We start from the raw sequence: 14,726 nt of genomic DNA, 5'->3' as shown, positions 1-14,726 counted from the left end.
GACAGACGGAAGGAAGCAGCCTGGGGATATCCCGTGAATGCCGCGCCGGACGTCCGCTGACCACAAAGCTCTTGTTTGGAGTCGGCCACGTTTAGGATATGAGACATTCCTCTATCGGGGTCAACACTAATACATTTCCAAGCTGCTCCCCAAGATCGTTTTTGCCCATTCTCAACGTAAAACTTTGCAACATTGTGGTTGCGTTTATCATCTTTCCCCTGTTTGAAACGGCTTTCAACAGCTGTTTCCAAAGCCCTTTAGAAACAGCTTCCAAAATAGTTGCGTTTATCAACTCATTGCGAACACGAAAACTGGCCTTGTCACTTCGCAGCTGCATTGCGCAATTTGACCCGAGAAGAAGGGGTCATATACTGTAACTGCAGTACAAAGCCGTTTCGAAACAGCTTTGCGTTAATCTTGCTTCAAAAGGGCTTTCTGAACCCCATTATCAAAACAGCTTTGCGTTTGTCTTCTCGTAAAAATTCCCTGACCCTGAAAGCCGTTTGGGAAACCTGTTTTTGCCAAGAAAAAGAGTTGATAAATGCACCCTTAGACTTGTACGCTGATGGACCCATCTTTTTGCCACACAACAAGAACGTTTGATGTTTTGACACAACAGAAAAATTGTATATTTCAGCTACTGTAATGTAATGAACACTGGTAGGTCTAACTTCTGCAGATGCAACAATAACTAATACTGATGTACAGTCAAATAAAAAAAACAACATTTTAACAAAAAAAATATTCCAGTTTCAAAATGTAAAAAAATGCACAAATCAAGCACGCCAAAAGAAGTTTAACAAAAGAGATTTATTCATCTATTTTTTTCCCTTCAAATATCTTCTATGGAAACTATAGAAGCACTCTGAAAGTGCAGACCTCCACCAAGCAGCTCATTTCCACCACTGTGATCTTGTTCTCCAAATGAAATCAGAGATTTCCACTCATATGCATGCATGCTGAAAATCGCCCTATTTCCCAAAATAGAAGCCTTTTGATACATCATCAGCTTCCAGCTGCGTGGCGCCTTGCCCTAGCAAAGCACACACTTTAGTGCGCATATGCAAACCCCATAAATGTGCAGCTTGAACTTCAAAGTTCATTGACCCTACCTGCCAAAATATTGAAAATCCTTCATAAAATCCACAAAAATTCCCTGATCACTATCAAAATTTAATCATCTGTTACTTGTGTCATTCTTAACCTTTCCTGAAAGTTTCATTCAAATCTGTTCAAAAAAATTTTTTAAAGTTATTTTGCACACAAACAAACAAACAAACCAATGCCAATGAAAACATAACTTTCTTCCTAGGCAGCCACAAGGTAAACAAACCAAAAAAAAAACCCCACCAAAAACAGCATAAAAGCTGTGAGTTGGCAGCCCTATGACTTGCTTTACATTCTGTTGCATGTAAGTGATGTAGGCCCAACAATTTAGCTTTGATTGCTGGCTGAACTCATGGTGCGTAGCTCGCAACATTGATCATTGCGTCACAAAATTCACAAGTTCTCTGTGATGAGGGTTCACACCAAAGTTCAGGACAAATGAACTTCACACAGACAAAGTTAAAAACAAACTGCACTTTCAGGTTATGTTAGGGTGTGTGTGTGTGCATGCACGTGTGTGTGTGTGTGTGTGTGTGTGTGTGTGTGTGTGTGTGTGTGTGTGTGTGTGGTGTGTGAACTGGGCCGTATTTTACGTGACTTTTGTCACAGTTGCCCAAAAACTTTGGTTATACAGCTGCAAATGTCACAGTATTTCATTGATTGTTAAATGCCCCCTCCCCTCTCTTGTGGCAGCATCATACCTATTCATTCCTTAGGTCAAATGTCGCTCAGGTGTTCATCTCATTTACAAGAGATGTCTACGATGGTTGCACGTTGCAGCAATAACAGTAACCATGGCAACAACTTGAATGCTCTCACCAGATTGGTTAGTTCCTGGCCGCTAAATTGGCAACGTAATACATTCACTAGAACTTACAGCTATTGCAGACAACTTGAAATGACACTTCTCGGCCCCTGGAATGCCAGTGGAACATGGAACAACACCAGCAGATCTACTGTAGACTGCCCTAGATAATAGTAGCATCCCACGTCCCACATCAAACATACACACAAAGAACCAACGCACAACATAAAAATCTCATCTTTTCGGCACATTTCTGTGAGATTTCTGGGGGGTCTTTCCAGCGTCAGATACCAGTAGGCTCTCCTGGGGGTATAAGCATGCACACGGAATCCAGTCAGTCATCAGGGACGACCAGCCAGCAGAGGGAAAATTGGCGGTGTGATAAATGGCTAATAAGTCGAAATGTCAACGCAGAAGTGGCATTCGCATCAATCAAACTGGCAATTACAAGTTGGATTTAACAAGAAAAAGATTTTTTTAAAAGGAAACAGTTGACCACAAGTTTTTTTTTACCCCTCATGCATATATTCACTTTAGAACTTAAGAAAACATAACTGAAGAGGAACTCTTTTTCTAATGATTGAGGAGTGTTTGCAAACTTTGACACTGGCAGATATCAATCGAAAGTTGAACAAGTGCTTTCAAAAGTACTCTGATGGTTTTTAAGGTTATGAGAGACCAGTTCTAAGTTTCTAACAAATTAATGTATCATACAGAATGTAAATCACTACACATAGTCACTATGATTTGAGTGTTCATAGCAGTACATTGTGGCAAATGGCTTCACATTTATATTCCTACCCATTGGTTATTGCTATGGGAATACAACAAATGTATCAAAGAAAATTTATGTCAAATTGTGATCATAATTCAGGAGATTCATAACTTGACAAAAAGAAGAAGAAGAAGAAGAAGAAGAAGAAGAAGAAGAAGAAGAAGAAGAAGAAGAAGAAGAAGAAGAAGAAGAAAAGAACACATTATTAAGCTCTAATGCTAAGCATTAATAAGCACTTAACTAGACTTTGCTCACAGATTATGAAATGTATTCACAGATGCATTGTAGGCCTATATATATCAAAATATATGTGAGGGACTGACTTATTTTATGCTATCATAACAGAGGCAATTGAATTTCAAATAGAAAAGCAAAAGACTTCAGTGGACCAGTACAGTTCTTAACAGATTTCACGTTGACAGGACAATTTAAAACAAACAAAAAACACACAAACCCCCCCCCCCCCCAGAAAATACCACCTCCAGCACGAAGAATTCACCTTAACAGAAAACGACTCTTTGGGAATGTAAATTTATTCCATTTTCACTCGCATCACATACAACCATTTATGTCACCTCTGCCATGGCGTGACTGGTGTGGTGTTCCCTCTACAACTCGTGAACTTCGCAAGGGAAGCCTTGTCGAAAGAGGTCAATTTAATAAATCTAGTGTCGGTTATCATGTGATTAAATTTAATGTTGCCAAATTTGCGCTTCCACTCCTCATATCTCAGGTGCGCACAATTGCGACGCGATCGTTATCACAAAACTGACGGAAAATTGCACGCCCGATATAGGTCGGCAATCAAGGGTTTAGAAACTCCCGTAATGCAACAATAAAAGAGCCAATTCCAGTAATACCTGAGTCATGTACACACCATGCACATTTAGTGAGAAAGAGACCAAAAAAAAAAAAACACGATCTGATAGAGTAATCCCTTCCATACACAATGCAAAACCATCCGACCGCGAAAGCAGGTTCTAAATTGACTGTATGGTACCCAATGTAAATCCCCCCTGGTATCGCGCTCTCTTTCAGAGAATGCACAATCTGAATCATTCCCAACAAAACTCCTTTGTTTGGAAGGATACCCCATCCTTTAAGGGGGGCAAGATAGATACACGTGGTGGCGGCCATGTCCTAATGGAATGCGAATGCAGCATTAAAGTTCAATTGATGAGTCATGGACATCATGCCCGCATGGCTCAGGAAAAGAGAGAAATATAAAACAGAGCGATCCCTGTTACAGACAAACAGATTGACAAGCACACAGACAGACAGAAAAATGGACAGACAGACAGACATATAGACAGAAAGATGGACAGACAGTCCAGCGGTGGGTGGTATTTCATGACATGATTCACATTCAGAGCTAGCATGCATATTTCGCACCAAGTTTGAATCTATAACCATCCTTAATACTATACCAAGGTATTTCCCGACGTATTTCCCGAAGTGTTTCATGGCGTATAAATTTGCGTTACCATTATGAAATTCAATGCAAAATACGGCGGTATTTCACCGAAGGGTGAATCGGTCTAAAGAGAAACTTCTCCCCCGGGATGGTAGATCGATATCACATCCTGGTTTGTCAAACAAAACCATGAATTGAAAAACTCATGGCGGTCGTGATGGAAGATCTCGTTTCAGTCATTCAGTCTTCTCACAGTTAAAGGACAAGTTCACCTTCATATACAGAAAGATTGAGAGAATGCAGTAATATTAGTAGAACACATCAGTGAAAGTTTGAAGAAAATTGGACAATCCGTTCAAAAGTTACGAATATTTTAAGCATCTGCGCAGTCACTGCTGGAAGAGGAGACTACTACAGTGTATGATGTCACATGCATACAACTAAATAAGGAAAATAAAAGGAGAATTTCACAAAACTGCACTTTTTGAATAAAGTGCACATTTCTTTGACTTGCTACTGACATATGTTAAGGGTAATATTATTCCCCCTGCCTTCTGAAAGAGAGAAGTCAAGTGTTCTTTTGTTATGCGAGAAAAATGGAAATATGTTGAATTTTCTTTATTCTTTCTTTATATCCTTGTACTCATGTGACATCACAAGCTATAGTAGTCTTTTCATCCAGCCGTGACTGAGCAGAAACTTCAAAAATTCATAACTTTTCAACGGATTGTCCGATTTTGCTCAAACTCTCAATGATGTGTTCTACTAATATTGCTGCATTCACTCAACCCACATGTCTATGAAGGTGAACTTGTCCTTTAAAAAGGAACTATGCAATACAATTCCATATTACTAATACAATCGCAGGAAAACATGTAAGTTATGCTTGCTATAAAGGAAGGTGCATTTAAATGTCTTTTGTTAATCATATTAGTACTTCATGAATGATTGACAGATGATGTCACCAGCTAAATATTGGTTTGGAAGATTTTTTTTTTTTGTGGGCCTATCTAAGTAATCTGATGAAAAATGGTAGAAAAAAAGAAGACATTATTATGAAATATATTGCATATATTCATATCTTTCTTTTTTTGGCCACATATGTGATGATCAAGGAATTTCAAGTCAATGCTAGTCAACATGCATTTGTACTGCATAGTCCCTTTAGTCAACTCTCTTAACTTTATAGATAGATTTAACCCATCTTGTTCCAGAAATCACAATTCTTTCATTTGTGATATATCTCTCTCATCACAATTCTGATTATATCTTGGATCAAAAAAATTATCCTCTTGTGATTAGTCAAAAGAACTTCACATGACGCTCCATGATATACTACTTGGAAAATGATAACATTCTCCAAATAGTCACTTTTTGTGAATGATGTCACAAGGGCAATTGTGACATCATCAAACGCTACTTTTTAGGGTTGCTGTATGAACACTCCACATCATCGCATCCACCATATGACATCTCGCTTAATTTTTCCCTCTTTTGCTTAGATTTTTTATCCCCCCCCCCCAAAAAAAATACACTCATATCATACATGTATGTCATGATTTTGTCAATTATCTGATTGAACTTTGGGTTACTGGAGACGACTAATACAGTGTATCATCACTTAGCTTGAGCACATGAGGGCAAGGCAAGTGCATTTGGCACGATGTCGATTTGAGAGAATATTGCCAATTTCAGAGAATACCAGATACACTGCAGAATTATAGCGAAACATATCAAATTAAAACAACACAAAATCACAGGGATGATGCTGCCGCGTGGGAGGAATGAGACGCAGGAGACTGCGCAAATTCATTTGCGCAAATTACCTGAGGGACGTCGGAGAGAGGAGGTTCCTGCGCATTCGCATCACGCCGCGCTACCTCCTGCTCATGGGGGGTTGTTTGCCATGCAGCCCCCATTTAAATGGATAACAAATTATTCATATCTAAATATGAGTAATCCACACTTCTTACGCCACAATCCCTCCCATCCTCCCCCCCCCCCCCCCACCTCAAGCCAGCTCAACGCCCGAAGTAAAGAGGAGGGGGAGAACAGAGATTGCCCGAAGGGGAACGCAGGGAAACCTGGCAACGACGACTTGATTGGATTCTCAGTCCCTCCATTATATACTCCATCATTTTCCGCAGTTTGGCATAATTTACCGACTGCGTACAATGCATTTTTTGCCTCCCCTCCCTCTCCTCCCTTCTAATGAGTCTTGCAGCCAGAAGTCAGGTTCACACAATGTTTCTAATTTTACAGATTAACTCAAAGTTTTAAACTCTGATGATTAGCTTGCATGTCGATTCACTCAAAGATTAGCAATCTTGAAGATTAGTCGATGATTCGAACCAACAAGACATCTTAGGGTTTACGCTCTATCCACTAACCCCAGAGGGTTCCCACTCATAGTTTAGCACCGTATGGACAAGATAATCAACAAATTCGATAGTTTGCATGACCTCTCTGTGAACCCTATTCCCCCTTAACTTCCCGGCCAACTTCCAGTGCATGTTCTACAGTCCTGTATCGTTGCACATAACAGGTTTATCAGGAGCACTTTGTGTATGTATTTCTTCCATTTCTGTGGTTTAATCATTAAGTGGGACTCTCGCTTGAAAGTTAAATCTTAAAGATTAGGGGTGCGTTTATCTAGAAATTTTCTGAGGCAGAAGCACGATCCTAAATGCGTTTGAGGCATTCTCGGGGATAGATAAACACAACCGTGTTTTTAAACATGCTTAGAAACGCCAATTTGAAACGCCATTCAAAGGGTATTTTGAAACGCGCCTGAGACGTATACGCTGTTATTTTCACGTACAGATATTTTCACAAATGAGGTCATCACAGACATTTTCGCGAGATGTTGTTTTCGCGAATTGACACCAACGCTAATGTAAATGTACTATTACTCAAGCATCTGGTGACATTTTTGCGTGTTGTTAAATTCGCAATCCAACTGCGATATACGAAATTCGCGAAAATCAAACCTTCGCGAAAATAACAGCTTATACACTATGATCGCCTTTCTGAGAGTAGATATTAAAGTGCAATGCCATTTTGAAACGCATTTATATCTCCAAGATGCCAAGGTCAGCTTCCATATAGTATACAACCCAAAGGTTACAAAATGGGACTCAATTGACCTCTGCCTCCTGGGGTCGAACTGCGCAAAGCAGCTGCGCAGTGACAACACTCAAATCACGATTCGATGACAGATAGATAAACGTGGCACCCCAAGAATCACGTTTCAAACCACGTTTGCAAACTCCATTCCAAACACATTTGGAAACGTGATTCTCTCTCTTGAGTTAGATAAACGCAGCCTTATAGGTGTCGTGAAGACGCGCATTGTAATTTGAACGACAAGCTAATCATCCAAATTCATGAAATTCTTCTGTCGAGATGTTTTCATTGCAACTGATTTACGTCGATGTAGGGCAATTTATCAATCAGTTGCAAGCTAATCATCGAAGTTTATAACTTTGACTTTATCTTACAGATAAGAAATGTTGTGAGACATTCTTCTTGTATCATTCTATATTATACACTGTATATACGTTAATAAGAACAAAAAGATTAAAAAAAAACTGTTCATACCATTCAAAACCTATGTATCTGTTTGAGTCATCATCAACTTAATCACTCTGCAAGTTGTTAACATGACATCTCCATCACTGCCAATTTCAATAAATGAACAATGATTTGATGACACATATATGAGTACGTTATTCTCCGTCAATCTTCAATCTTGGTTTGAGGACATGTGTGACAAATCTAATAACATTAAATTTATGACTGTATGAGTAACAAACATGACAATAAAAATAATGATGCTGCAACTATCATCATCATTGCTATCATTAGTAGTAGGGTATTGTCATTCTGTGGTCATTGTCATCATTGGTAACATCACCACAATCAGTATCACTTCCATCATCAAAAGTAAACGTCTCTCAAATTTCATATATTCTCAAGGCGGCATATCCTTTTCATCTTTTTTTTCCCCTCCCAAATTCAATCCATTACAGCAACAACAACAACAAAAAATGATAACAATACACTTCATTCTTCTGGATAAATGCACCGCCTGAGCCTGCGACGCAGATGCTACAGACAAGAGGCAAACATGCTGATCTCTTTGTTGGTTTTTGTTTCCCTACTTTTGAAGCGGGGCCTTTAAATCCACTCATTTACAATTCTATGTGGGTTAAATGCACATTACTTCCTCTTATGTCTATTTCCCTGAACCACATTGGGTGACATAAGGACAAAAAGCATGATGCCGGCGCGCAGTACCCAATTGATATTTTTCTGACAGCTGCGTGTGATGACAATAAAAGCTGGGACTATTTGTCTTTCATGCTGGTACATAGTCAATATTGACAGCTAAAAAAAAAAAAGAAGAAGAAAAAGAAAAAAAAAAGGAAAAAAAAAAACAGAGCAGGCCTGAACAAAGTTTGTGGAGTTAATGCCCTCTGTGGGAGCTTGAAAAGACTAAATGTAATCCCCAGGGACATTAAGTAAACATGGTCCCTGCTGTTGCAATGACATTGAAGTAGCAAAAACATTTTCTATTCTGAATCGACTTTTTGACTCCAACTGAATACAAACAGATAGACAGAAGAGAGAGGGAGAGAAAAAAAGATGTAGAGTGAAAGAGAAATATATAGCAATCTCAATGAGTATTTCATTTGAGATTACTGCTTCTTAATTGGGATGAATACAGAAAAATGGCCAAACATTTTCTGCTCTACATCAGCTGAACTGGCTTCATGCCAGAGAGAGAAGAGAGGATTTGACGCTTTTCTTCTCTCCCTCCCCTTCCACGCCCCCCCCCCCCCCCCACCCTTCTTTCTCTAGTTCAGGTAGCTGAGGGATTTAGATGTAGACCCTGACTTCCCAGCCTGAAAATTGTTAACATGAAATTTGATAATCCCTTTCCACACCAGTATGGAATTTCGAGAATTAAAGGCGCTTTGACCGAGCACAGCCAAAAGGGGAAAGGGGTGCTGTTGGGGAAAGGGGAGGGGGTTAGTTGCAAAATATACTTTTGTTCAAAAGCGATAGTGATCTGGGAATGGGGGGGGGGGGGGGGGGGGTAAGGCATAGAATTTGATACCTGATGCTTTGAATGCAGTAACTATCTTATATCCCCGTTATGGTTATGGTCATGGCCACTCATCACTGTTTGATCTCATCACCATTTCGCTGTCAGCACCCAGTGCACTTCCTCCAAGTTTTTGATCCATTTCGCACAATCACCGAAAATCAATAGAGAAAAACAGATCATGCCAAACTTTTTCTCCAACTATGCGCACACTTCTGAACAAGTCTAATGAAGGAAGATCTATATCTCACTAAGGTAACTTTGGTTACTTCATCTCAAAACAAATGTTCACTGCTTAAAGGGACTGTACAGTACTGGTTAGGGTGGGGATTCATGTTTTGAACATTCTTAAGTGAGATAATGAGAAACCTCATATGAAATATGAAAGAGCATGTAATTTTAAGAAAGATCCAACGTTTATTTGATGAAAATTGGTTTTCAAATGGCTGAGATACCCAAAAGAGTGATAATAATAAAAGGCGACATGCCACAACTTTATTAGGATCTCTTTGTTTCACCTTGTTTTTGGATATCTCAGCCATTTCAAAACCGATTTTCATCAAATAAACTTTTGATACCCCTTAGAATTGCATGCTCCTTGACATATCATAGGGTGGTTTCTGAATATCTCGCAAAACGTTAAAAGCTAAATCCTCACCTCGACCAGAACTGTACACACCCTTTAAATGCTATTCAAGTAGGTTTACTGAAGCCTTTTTACTTCCGTCTGATATCTGCCTATAAACTTCTTCTTTTATAATACAGGGCTACACACTAACCCATTTTTTTCTACTGGTCCAACCTGTCTGGCGGACCAGTAGTTACCCAGTATTTCCATGTTTTACAGGTCTATTCCCGAAAAAGTTACTGGTCCGACAGTAATTTTTACTGGCCAGGGGCCATCAGACCAGTGCCAGTGTGCAGCATTGGATAATAGTTAGTTTCACACAACCTTTGATAATAGGTTCACATGATTAACTCAATGTTTTAAACTTTGATGATTGGCTTGTAAGTTTAAACTACTATGTGCATCCACACAACACCTAATCTTTCAGATTAAACTTTTTAGCGAGAGTCCTGATCGATGATTAGAAATACATACACGCAGCGCTAGCGATAACCGCAATATTGTGCAATGATACAGTAGTGTACAACATGCACTGGAGGTTGACCCGGAAGCTTAGGGGAAATAAAGGGTTCACAAAGATGTCATGCCAACTCTTGTGTGTACTGGTTATCATGTCCATGTGACAATAAACTGTGAGTTGGAACCTCCCACAGCTCATGGATGCAGTGTGAACCCTACAATGTCTTGTGATTCTAATCATTGACTAATCTCTAGGATTCCTAACATTCAAGTGCATCCTCACATTGCTAAAATATAAGCTAATCATCGAAGTATAAATCGTCAAGTTAATCTTTAACCCATTGAGGAAGAGTCCCAAGTATATTCGGGTAAGTGTCAATAGAAATGCGTGTTACTGTAAAAGTGGAAATTTTCGCACATTTCGCGCAACCTGAAACTAGTGCAAAAATAAAAGCACGCTAATACTTTTGCTTGCCATATGTTCCAGTAATCAATGTCGTGATTCCACAGAATTAAAAGCACGAAAAACTCTTCTTACCCCGCCGAGCACGAAAAATTAGTCACGCGAAAATATCCACTTTTACAGTATAGCAAAATCAGTCCGTCCTCAACGGGTTAAGATTGGAATTATCGTGTGAACCTACCTAATGAATCTTATGCGAAATCGAAACAAAACTTCAGGTGATGTCACTCACCCGCTGAGCAGATTCAGGACAGTTTCTGTTCCTCCGCTCCAAAGACTGTACGTTTATATCTCCCTGCGATCACTATTTGATTCGCTTACTGGGCAGTCAAAGCTCAGAAGTTTGTTGACCTCCTCAAAAGTCCTCACTCACTCGGAGCGGTCCTTCTTCCTGTAGGGGAGAGATGAATGAGAGAGAACACACGGATGATGCAAGGTGTTGGCATGACGATGATTCCGGGGTGGCAGTGAGGAGTGCAATCTCCAGACCGTTATTCTGGAGAGTATAGTGAGGGATCACTCTCAGTCCCATCCCATTATTCTTGAGAGTGGAAAAAAAGAGACTTGCCATGAACTGTTTTTTTTTCCTCCATCAAATCATGAAATAAGTTCACAGAAATATATACAAATTTTATACAGAAGATTCAGAAAAATAGATAGATGAATGGACAGATAGATGGATGGATAGATAGATGGAAGTATAGATATGAAGACAGATACACAGAAATATTGATAGACATATAAATTATAGATAGAAAGAGATGACAAAATGACGGGTATACAGATACCACTATTTTTCCCACCAAACCAGGAAGAGAGATCATAGGCTGACAGACATATAGACAGATTATATGTAGAAGACAGATAGATAGAAGCGTACCTAGATATGAAGACAGATACAAAGAGAGATTGACAGTCATAAATATAGATAGACAGCTATAGATAGATGGATGGATAGATAGATGATAAAAAGATAGATTGATATGAAGATAGATGCACAGAGAGATTGATAGAAATATAGATAGAAGAATAGATGACAGAAAGATTGGTATATGAATTGAGAGAGAGGGAGGATTAAAAAAAAGAGATACAGGGATAGGGAGAGAAACATACTGATTATGTGACAGAAAAAATGCTTTGTATGACAGTCACTATTTCTCTTGCCACGAGAAATCTGAATTTGGGATCAATGGATCGAATAGATAACACCAACAAGCCTTTATCAAGGAATTCTTAGGTGAATATGGGTGAATGACCCATGAGCACATACACAAATACATACCGCACCCCTATACACTAATAACAACATGGTTCTATTATTCATAATCGTCTTCGCCCCACAGCAATTTGATATTTCCCCTGAATTTCTCTCCAGAATTCTATTCAAACAAACAAACTTTCTAAAGACAAGCAGAGTAAGATTTCTCATGATACAGTGCTTAGTATTTGAATTAAATCATACTGCATCCTACTACTTTGCTGGTTTGTTTTTACTACGCACATTAGAGTTGACCAGACAGTCTGACTAAATTGTTACTTTTGATATATCAAATTTCACTGTAATATGCCAATGAACTGTTTGTTTTTTTTACTTGTGTGATTGTTTTCACTCAAAACAATTCTAGTTGAGATAATATTCTTCTCTGAGACATGAATATATGTCATAATAAAAGACTAATAAATTGCTTCCATACATAACATTTGATTCAGAACTTGCGTTTTTCATTAAGCCTTACACCAATCAAATCCTGTATCCAGGCACACACATTTACGCACATAAATACACACACACAGTGTCGCATATTGTATAACTGACATTATTCATCCACTGGACATATACGTACACACACACACACACACACACACACACACACACACACACACACACACACACACACACACACACACATGCACACACACACAAAAACACATCCTGAATGTGGTAGTTCTGCTAACCAGGTGAAATCATGAAGCTACTGTAGCCACATGGTCAAATACTACTGGGATGCAGTGATCACAAATTCACTTGCAACATCATTCAACAATCATTCATTTTACATTTGTAATGACTGTCAAATGCTGATTCGCTAATTTTCTAGTTGCGCCCCAACCCCCATTACCATCCCCATTTTTCACCCCCTTTCGCCCACTTTGCCCCCCCCCCAATGTGACACACCACTGCTATACAATATTCCCTCAGAGAGCGCCCGAAATACAAGCTGTGACCCAAATATTCATATTCGCCACTCAATACGGTTGGCACTACAAGGCCTAATTATATGTTTATGATAATATTTATGGAACGAGAGCAGAGACTGCACAAATACTCCCCATAGGAACCAGTGGACATGTTTGTGTACTTTGTGGTCAAATTATAGCAGGCGCCTTGCTAATGCAATATCATATTTTTTCCCCCTGTCCCCTCGACTCTGTTGTGGGCTTGTATAGATTTTTTTTTTTCTTCCTGCGAGATGCCCTTTCTTTAGGGCTTTTTACACTTGTAAATTTTTGCTTAGTCCCGCACCAACAGTGGGGCTAAGGGGGGGGGGGGGGGGGGGGGGGGGGCCTTAGCCCCACCGTAGGTACGGGACTATCCTTAGCCCACTTTCTGTTTACATTCGTTTTTGCCAAAGTGGGCTAGCCCCACAGATAATCCCGTACTATCTGGCCCTGCAAAATAGCAGGGTTAGCACCGCAATTGCGGTGCCAAGCAAGTGAGTGTAAACAGAACGAAAAAATAATCTGGGGCTAAGTGACGGAGACGAAGTCCGACCCCCACTGACCAATCAGAAACGAGGTAATCAAGTGCTGCTGGTGCGTGCGTGTACATGTACAGTGCACAGCGTAATCATGAATATTCATGTGGTTCGGAAAGTACCGGACTAAGAAATACGAGTGTAAAAAGGTCAATTTTCTCCTTAGAACCGGACAAGAGCTTAGTATGGGACTAATTGGCGAGTGTAAAAAGCTGAAAAACTTGGTACGGGACTAACGATAGTCCTGGGTCAGAGAAAGTACGGGGTTAAGAAACACAAGTGTAAAAAGGGCTTTTCTGTATTTCACTCCTACTCGAGATGACTAGAGGCAAGGTGTATTTGATCAACAGTATCCAGTCCACGACTCTTCGAGAGTTTTTTGGAGGCCCATGTGACCTACCGCCATGACCCCGACATTGGCTCAGAGTAGTCTCTATCTCCAGACTTCTTACTGAAAAAAAAGACACACACACACAAACAAACAAGTAAAATACTTCCCAGGACTGTAGTTGTCACCTATAGTGGGAATGATACAACTGTAGACTACCCGGGATGGTTCCGAAACAGAATGGCTATATAGAATGACGTTGGACAAACACAAATTATAAATAGATCTTATTGGAAACTAGTTCTTTACCTTTGCATAGATGATTAAACTGTTGAGTGCTAGTCCTTTTCATCTGGCCCAAAACTTTATACTTTTCACTCAAAATTCCGGCTTATCACTCAACAGGAGTCTCGTTAAAAAGCATCCTTCATCGATTACCATGAAGAATAAGGCGCCCGTTTGATTACCCACTTTTATGATCTCAAGTATAATTTTGTAACGTTTGGCAAAGAAATTTCCTCAACCCTTTCTGTGCCAGGGACTTTGGACAGTATGTACAATGCTATGGGGTTTTCTGTGCCAATCAGCACTCAAAGCTCACAAAGGATTAAAACAGCAGCATTCTCTGCAACAGGAGTCCATTGTAACCCTCTTTAATCTGCTTCTCAATTCCTCTGCTTTAATTTTGCTCATTTTTAGTCCATTTACTGATTACCATGCAGTCAAAAAAAAAGAAAAGAAAAAAAGTCAGGCAACTGTCAAAGCAAGACCAAAAAATACATGATTGATTTTCCAGTAGCCAGACAGGATACTGTGCCAGCTGAGCAATGGGAAAAGCACCTCGAAGAAAGCGGCTCCAAAAGCGGCAGAACAGATATTTC

General features: G+C 39.7%; 1 long non-coding RNA gene across 1 annotated transcript in view; it reads right to left on the bottom strand.

Annotated features, from left to right (window-relative positions):
- The window catches only part of LOC139734970 (uncharacterized), a 104,397-nt gene that overhangs the window by 54,511 nt on the left and 35,160 nt on the right, over nt 1–14,726 (bottom strand). The window contains exon 2 of the long non-coding RNA XR_011711191.1: nt 10,994–11,152. This is a non-coding gene — a long non-coding RNA (uncharacterized lncRNA). The remainder of the gene's footprint in view (nt 1–10,993; nt 11,153–14,726) is intronic.

This window comes from Diadema antillarum, unplaced genomic scaffold (assembly GCF_040938485.1).
Source record: "Diadema antillarum isolate AM-2024a unplaced genomic scaffold, OU_Dant_1.0 seq00000561_RagTag, whole genome shotgun sequence".
NCBI classification, from domain to species: Eukaryota; Metazoa; Echinodermata; class Echinoidea; order Diadematoida; family Diadematidae; genus Diadema; species Diadema antillarum.
Note: the sequence above shows the minus strand (reverse complement) of the source record. Positions and strands in the feature narration are given on the sequence as shown.